The 8,949-nt window shown below is 37.5% G+C and overlaps 1 pseudogene; it reads left to right on the top strand.

Moving 5' to 3' along the window:
- Positions 1 to 2,705: 2,705 nt before the first annotated feature.
- LOC118992688 (uncharacterized) lies at positions 2,706 to 2,863 on the top strand (annotated as a pseudogene).
- The last annotated feature ends 6,086 nt before the right edge of the window (positions 2,864 to 8,949 follow it).

Here is an 8,949-nt window from a genome sequence, read left to right as displayed (position 1 = left end):
ATTGGTGAGAGTTGCACAGCAACGTGAATGTATTTAAGGCCACTGAACTGTGCACTTAAAATGGTGAAAATGGTAAATTTTATATTATGTATATTTTACTGCAATCAAAAAAATCTAAGAAAAATATAGCCTTGGCTATGGTGTGGCTCAGTGGATTGAGCACCAGACTGTGAACCAAAGGGTTGTTGGTTCAATTCCCAACTGGGGCACATGCCTGGATTGCAGGCCAGGCCCAGTAGGGGGCACATGAGAGGCAACCACACATGGGTGTTTCCCTCTCTTTCTCCCTTCCTTCCCCTCTGTCTAAAAATAAATAAGTAAAATCTTTAAAAAATACATATATAGACAATATCTGCCACTTCAGTAATATGACAGAGTTATGCAGACAGCCCCTGCCATCAATAATTGAAAATGTGCAATAGACATTTAAAACAGTCTTTAAAACACCATCTGGCGATTCCCAACACCCCAAAATGCAGTTTTAAAGTGGTCCTAAACTGGGAGAATCTAAGTACGTGCAATATTCTTTGAAGGAATTCCCCGTCATCTAACGCCTCACAGGATTGCCACAAACAGTTCTGGGGGGAAATGAGCAGCTTACAGTAAAGAAATAACCAAGCACATGTGAAACAAAGCACCATGGGTAAGAACCAGTAGAGACATAGCAGAAAAGGACTCACAAAAATTATTAACCTCAGGAATAGTCTGTATGGTCTGAGATGCAAAAGAAAAATGTGGCAAATTTATTGGTATATATAGGTATAGAACATAAATAATGACGTATGCAGTAAAATTTGAAAAGACAAAATTAAAATTCAAACCAACTGTAACACAGATCAGGAGGAAGATAAATGGAGTTAAGACCTTCCATTACACCACAGGTAAAAGTACTGCTTAGATTATGAGGACTCTGATAAGTTAATATGCATGTTGAAACTTCTGGTAACCACCAAAGAACAGAAGCAGTGAATGACAACTTCCAAACAATGGGAAAACATGTAACGATTATTCAAAAGCCCTGAATCAATCAAAAAAACTTAATAGATGAGAGAAAAATTGCAGAAGTCAAAAAATAAAAGGATAGGTTTCAACCTAAATACTTGAGAAATGATATTAAATGATAATGAACTAAAGTAAAGGCTCCAGTTAAAAGATAATGACACTGGACTAGATAAAACTAAAAATCTAATGATAATCTCTGTAAAAGAAAAACACCCAAAGCACAAGGTAGACAGAAGAGTTTAAATAAAAAGGATGGTAAAAATACATGATTATTTTTCCCATGGAAAACTGTCTGGCTGTGAAGGTGGAAGCTTTTTTTGAATGGGTGGCAATCTTTTACTTGTATCGAGATTTCCACCTGCTAGAATAATGGGGTGTTCGAGGAAAGGCCCTTACACAGCACCTCTCTGAACAGCCTTGCTCTCAAGATGAAGAACCTGAGGCAGTAAAAGGTGAACTCACCAACGTACGAGCACACACAAAGCTGGAAGTTAAACTGCCCTACCGTGATAACACAATTGTTACTATCAAGATATTGTTACTTTATTATAGAAGATTTTGATATGCAGAAAGAATAAACTCTCCTTAATTGCTCCATTAAAAGATACATTTAAAAATGATTGTAAATTGCCCTGGCTGGTGTAGCTCAGTGGATTGAGCGCCAGCCTGTGAACCAGACAACCGTGGTTCGATTCCCAGTCAGGGCACATTCCTGGGTTGCAGGCCAGTTCCTGCCAGGGGCCAGTTCCCAGCAGGGGATGCACAAGAAGCAACCATACATTGATGTTTCTCTTCCTCTCTCCTTCCCTTCCCCTCTAAAGATAAATAAATAAAATATTTGCAAGTACTAACCAAACGATAGCTAGTATGGTATATTAATATGAGGCAAAATAAACTTGAAGGCAAAAGCACTACTATAAAGAGGTTCAAGTCCAGTCCTCAATGGCTTACTAGAAAAGTCCTATAAAATATTCAAGAAGTAAACAGTTCCAAAATGTTTCAGGTCTACTATGGTAACAGGTAAGTGAGAACCTTAACAGTCAGAGGGAGAGAAAGAATATAATTACAGGGCAATCTTATTCACAAATATAAATGCAAAAATACGTAGCAAAACAATAGCAAATAAAATCAAGCAGTGTACAAAAAGGAAAATATAACATGACCAAGCTGTTCACATTTTTAAAGTACAAAGTTGGTTTTCACCTACGAGAAAAAAAAATCAAACCATGTAATTTACTACATTAATAGTTTAAAGTAAGTGTACACATTTCTTAATAGATGCAAAAAAGCATTTGATAAAATTTAACATCTATTTATAACTAAAAATTGTTAGTTGACTAGAAATAGAAAGAAACATCTATTTAACATTGCATTAGAGCTCTTAAACAGTGAAGTAGAAGAAAAAAATGCATAAGAAATTAAAGAAACAAAACTGTAACTATTCATTATTTGAAAATGATAAATAATTCAAAGCAATTAACACTTTCATTACTGGGTAGAAAAATCTACATATAAAGTTACTAGATAGAAAAACTAATAAAATTCATTTTTTACTTTACACTAGCAATTGGTATGTAGAAAATAAAAAATTTTAAAGGATACCATTTGCAATGCATAACAACAAAAAAGGGTGGGATAAATCCAACACTAAATGCTAGAGTCTACAGAGAGAACTTCTCAAGTTTATTTGTAATCTGAAGGAGAGCTTTGCACAGTGGCAGTATTGTGGCCAATAAGGTTTATCCGAGGCATGATTATTGCTAATTGAAAATATCAAAGAAGACCTAAATAAAAGTACAGGGATTGGAAGATTCAACGTTGTATTGATAAATACTGGGCTCTACCCTTCATCACAAAGAAGCTAAATACACATTCTTTTCAAATGCACATGGAACATTTTCCAAGATAGACCACATGATAAGACACAAAATGAGACTCAACAAATTTAGGAAAATAGAAATCATACCAAGCATTTTCTCTGATCACAAGGGACTGAAATTGGAAACTAACCTCACAGGAAAAAAACCAAAACACCCAAAATCATGGAGACTGAATGGTATGCTATTAAACAACGAGTGGGTCAAGATTGAAATTAGGGAAGAAATCAAAAAGCTTCTAAAACAAATGAAAATGAACTCACAACAACCCAAAACTTATGGGACACAGTGAAGGCAGTCCTGAGAGGGAAGTTCACAGCAATACAGGGCTTACCTAAAGAAAACAGAAACATTTCAAACAAACAACCTAAGCCAACGCCTGCAAGAACTCGAGGAACAACAACAAGGACAGCCCAGAGCAAGTAGAATGACGGAAATGACCAAGATCAGAGCAGAATTAAATGACATTGAGACTAAAAGCACAATTCTAAGGATCAGTGAATCCAGGAGTTGGTTTTTTGAAAAGATAAACAAAATAGACAAGCCTTTAAGTAGGCTCATCAAGAAAAGAAGAGAGAGGACCCAAATAAACACAATCAGAAATGAAAGAGGCAAGATTATAACTGATACCACAGAAATAGGAGGGATTGTAAGAAATTACTATGCAGAACTGTATGCCAAGAAATTTGAAAACCTAGGTGAAATGGACAAATTTCTAGAAAAATATAATCTCCCAAACTCAATGAAAAAGAAGCAGAAAACCTGAACAAGTCAATAACAGCAGATGAAATTGAAGCAGTAATCAAAAAACTCCCATCACACAAAAGCCCTGGACCAGATGGTTTCACAGAAGAATTCTACAAAGCGTTTAAGGAAGAGCTAACCCCGATTCTTCACAGACTATTTCAAAAAATCCAAAAGGAGGGAAAACTCCCAACTCTTTTTATGAAGCCAGCATCATCCTAATTCCAAAGCCGAATAGAGACACAACAAAGAAAGAAAACTACTGGCCAATATCGCTGATGAACATAGATGCTAAAATCCTCAATAAAATATTGGCAAATCGCATCCAACAATATATCAAAAAAGATCATACAGCACGACCAAGTGGGATTCAGGGATGCCAGGGATGCAAGGACAGTTCAATATCCACAAATCGGTAAATGTAATACACCACAAAAACAAAAGCAAAGACAAAAACCACATGATCATATCAATAGATGCAGAAAAAGCTTTTGATAAGGTACAACACCCATTTATGATAAAGGTACTCAGAAAAATGGGAATAGAGGGAGCATTCCTCAATATAATAAAGGCCATATATGAAAGACCTACAGCCAACATCATACTCAACGGGCAAAAACTAAAAGCTTTTCCACTAAGATCAGGAACAAGACAAGGTTGCCCACTTTCACCACTTCTATACGATATAGTATTGGAAGTTCTAGCCACAGCGATCAGACAAGAAAAGGAAATAAAAGGCATCCAAATTGGAAAGGAGGAAACAAAATTGGCATTGTTTGCAGATGACATGATAGTGTACATGGAAAATCCTATAGCCTCTACCAAAAAACTGCTTGAACTAATAAATGAATTTGGCAAAACAGCGGGATACAAAGTCAATATCCAGAAATCAAAGGCATTTTTGTATACCAACAATGAAACAGCAGAAGCAGAAATCAAGAAAAATATCCCATTCGATATAGCAAAAACAAAAATAAAATATCTGGGAATAAACCTAACCAAGGAGGTAAAAGACCTGTAGCAGAAAACTATACAACATTGAAGAAAGAAATCAAGAAAGACACAAACAAATGGAAACATACACCATGTTTATGGATGGGAAGAATTAACATCATCAAAATGTCCACACTACCCAAAGCAATTTAAAGATTCAGGGCAATACCTATTAAAGTACCAATGGCATATTTCATAGACATAGAACAAATACTTCAAAAATTTATATGGAACCATAAAACACCCCGAATAGCAGCTGCAATTTTGAGAAAGAAGAACAAAGTAGGAGGGATCACAATACCTGATATCAAACTGTATTACAAGGCCACTGTAATCAAAACAGCCTGGTACTGGCATAAAAACAGGCACATAGACCAATGGAATAGAACAGAGAGCCCAGAAATAAACCCAAATCTCTACAGTCAATTAATATTCGACAAAGGGGGCAGTAACATAAAATGGAGTAAAGATAGTCTCTTCAACAAATGATGTTGGGAGAACTGGACAGCTACATGCAAAAAAATGAAACTCGAGCACCAACTTACACCATACACCAAAATAAATTCAAGGTGGATAAAAGACTTAAATATAAGCCGTGAAACCATTAAAGCCCTAGAGGAGAGCATTGGCAAGAAAATCTCAGATATTCCACGCAGCAATATTTTTACTGATACGTCCCCTAGAGCAAGGGATATAAAGGAAAGAATAAACAAATGGGATCTCATCAAAATTAAAAGCTTCTGCATGGCTAAGGAAAACAGTATCAAGATAAAAAGAGAAGCAACAGCTTGGGAAAACATATTTGCCAATGATACCTCAGATAAGGGTTTAATCTCCAAAATATACAAAGAACTCATTCGGCTCCACTCAAAGAAGACAAGCAACCCAATCAAAAAATGGGCAGAGGACTTGAACAGACATTTCTCCAAGGAGGACATACAGAGGATCCAGAGACACATGAAAAGATGCTCGATATCACTAGCTATCAGAGAGATGCAAATTAAAACCACAATGAGATACCACTTAACACCAGTCAGAATGGCTATCATAAACAAAGAAACAAACAACAAGTGCTGGAGAGGTTGTGGGGAAAAGGGGACCCTAGTTCACTGTTGGTGGGATTGCAGACTGGTACAACCACTATGGAAAACAGTATGGAATTTTCTAAGAAAACTAAAAATGAACGTACCTTTTGACCCAGCAATTCCACTCTTGGGAGTATATCCTAAGAACCCTGAAACACCAATCCAAAAGAACCTATGCACCCCGATGTTCATAGCAGCACAATTTACGATAGCCAAGAGTTGGAAGCAGCCTAGATGCCCATCGGTAAATGACTGGATCAAAAAACTATGGTACATTTACACAATGGAATTCTATGCTGCAGAAAGGAAGGAGGAGCTCCTACTTTTTGCAACATCATGGATGGAACTGGAAAGCATTATGCTGAGCAAAATAAGCCAGGCTATAAAAGACAAATACCATATGATATCACCGTTAACAGGAACCTAAGCAACAAAACAAACAAGCAAGCAAAACATGTCCAAAGACACTGAAATACAGAACAGGCTGACAGGGACCAGAGGTGAGAGGGGAGAGAATCACAGGGGAAAAGGGGAAGGACTCACATGAACAAGTATAAAGGACACATGGACAATAACTAAAGTGGGGGGCGGAAATGGGAGGGAGGTGAGGAGCATGGGGGAAGGCAGGGCTGGAAATACAAGACAGAAAACTGTACTTGAACAAGAATTAAATAAAAAAAAATACTGGGCTCTAATACTGATCACGAAGCAGTACAGAATTTACTCTCCTACCATTAACAAGTAGAAACCTGGATAAAAGGTACAAGACAACTGTTTTCAGACACTGTGGCAACAGACAGGAATAGACTCTGATGTCTGAGAGAAAGAAAAGAGCTTCCCATCTGGTGGCAATTTTGAGATTACAGCAAAGGGAAGGAAAACTCAAAGCACAGTGGTCTCACTAAATTGAGAAGACAGAGACTGGATTTTTAAGAGGGGAAGGAGCTGGAATTTGTAAAGCACAGTACCAGAGAGGAGGGAGTTATACAGCGAAAGAACTTTCAAAATCTGCACAGGGTCTGCTTGAATCTTTGGCTGAACACCAAGCTGCACGTGCATACAATGAAACTCTACAAGGCTGGGCAGAGAACTCCCACCAGAGCTGTAAGCTGAGCCATTCTCAGGTACACAGAGGGCTAGGAGATGTTCAAACCCTACCGGACTCCCTAAGCTGTTGAACAATGAACAGAAACCCCAGGGGGTCAAAGTTTAGTATTAAAGCTAAACTAGCAGTAGAACAAAGGCCATTCTAGGAACACTCTAATGAAGCTCAAAATAAACCTTGAAAATATCCAGTTAATCCACAACCAACCTAACTACTAACCTGTGTGCCAGAAGAAACTTCAGTATTCCTTGAAAAAAGACAACAAAGAGAAAACACTTGACAACAGAACATTTATTATACCTGACATCAAATTAAAAAATCATTAGGCACAGAAAAAAGCAACAATTTGTGAAACAGAAAATGACCTTAAAATATGTAAAAAATATATGAAATATTATAGTGTCCATATATACATAACACAGGCATATATTTCATATTCACATACATTTATTTTTGATCCGGTTGTTTTCACTTTGACTTAATTTCAGTGCTAATGCCAGCAGATTTCCTGATAATGCAAAATCAAACAAAAGCAACATAATTATTCATGAGTGTGGCAAAAGCCATTCTAGTAATTTTGCTTATTCATGTATATCCAACCTTTAAGAGTAAAAGAAAGAAGGAAAGCTAAACATTCCCCTCTCCCCCACCTATTCCCAGTGCATCATCCCATATTCCGGGGTTATATTCCGGGTGGTGTGCTGGAACTGGTTCTTACCAGCTTACCAGAGTCAATCATTAAATACTCGAGGATTTCCCAATCCAATTGCTAAACTAGCGGTAGCTTGAAACCAGCCATTTCATTGGAAGTGTTTGCTCTACAGAAACCCACACACCAGACAAATCAGGGCTTCGCTTCCGCCTGCGGACAGGCTGGCACAGCTGTGTGTTTGCTGGTGTCAGAAGCATCCCCTGCAGAGCCAGCCAACTGAGGCCTGCTGGCCCCACCACCTCTTCTTGTAAATAAAGTTTAAGGGCTAAAATATTTACTACCTGGCTTTTTAAAGGGAAAGTAATAATAAACAAAAGCTATAATGACCAGAGGTAGTAGTCAGACAAGCCAAATAAAAATAAGTGAAAGTCTGAACAGAATTGATCAGAAACTTCCATCTTGGAAAAGTTATTTTTACACATTTTTATACACTTAAAGTCTAAGATCTTATAGCCATTTATTTTTTTCTACAGTCTCAGACACCTAGCAACAGTGTAATTCGGTAGGTAATCCAGAGGGTACCATATCAAATATAGTCCCTTCATTTTTGGTTTATCTGAGGAGTTTTGTATAGACATTTATTATTCTCTAATAATGTATATTCAGACGAGATCGGGTGCGTTCAGGGTGGTATGGCCATAGACTAATAATGTATATTCAATGGTGGTGCCATACTCTGGTTTTCTTACCTCAACTGTCCTGCCAGCCATGGTCATACACGGTTTTTGTTTGTTTTTTAATTTGAGTCACTTGTGTTAAGAGAAGATTTGACATATGAATCTAAATTCCCAGCATCTTTTGAAAAACTGAAAGACCTGGCAACACCAGGTCTACACTCCTGAGACAAGATGCAGCTGACTCGCCCTTGGAGGGGCCACCTAAACCCCAAGGGGCCATCAATTCCTATGAATTTCTGACCCTTGAAACATCCCAACTCACTCCTTTATATTTCTTTTTTCAGTGCCACCCTCATCCACCCCAGAGGCAACTGTTCTTCCTCTAGACTTCAGTCTCCTTAGCAAGTTCTTTTCTTTCATCCATCTTTTAAACGTCAGTATTTCCTGTGGCCTCATTTTTGGCTCCCTTCTTATCTCCTTCTATAATTTTCACTGGACAACTTCACCTTTACCCATGACCTGATCTTGAACTATCTCAGTAATACACCCAGTGATGAGGGTTAATTAAGAGCATGGACCTTACACTGGTAGGGACGGCCAAGAATTTTCCAAATCTTTTTTCTGTGACCCTGACCTCTTATCTAAAACCTTGGTTCCACATTTCCATCTATGGGCATCTCCCAGCAAACAAGATGACATGCTCAACACTAATCTGTTATCTTTTCCCCAAATCTGTTCCTCATGGTTTCCTCATATTGTTTTTAATAGGCATTTATTTTATTTTTTAATAATTTTTTTAGAGGGAATGAGAGAG

This window comes from Sturnira hondurensis, unplaced genomic scaffold (assembly GCF_014824575.4).
Source record: "Sturnira hondurensis isolate 20B ecotype Veracruz unplaced genomic scaffold, ASM1482457v3 Scaffold0008196, whole genome shotgun sequence".
Lineage (NCBI taxonomy): Eukaryota > Metazoa > Chordata > Mammalia > Chiroptera > Phyllostomidae > Sturnira > Sturnira hondurensis.
This window is presented reverse-complemented; position numbering and strand designations above follow the sequence as displayed.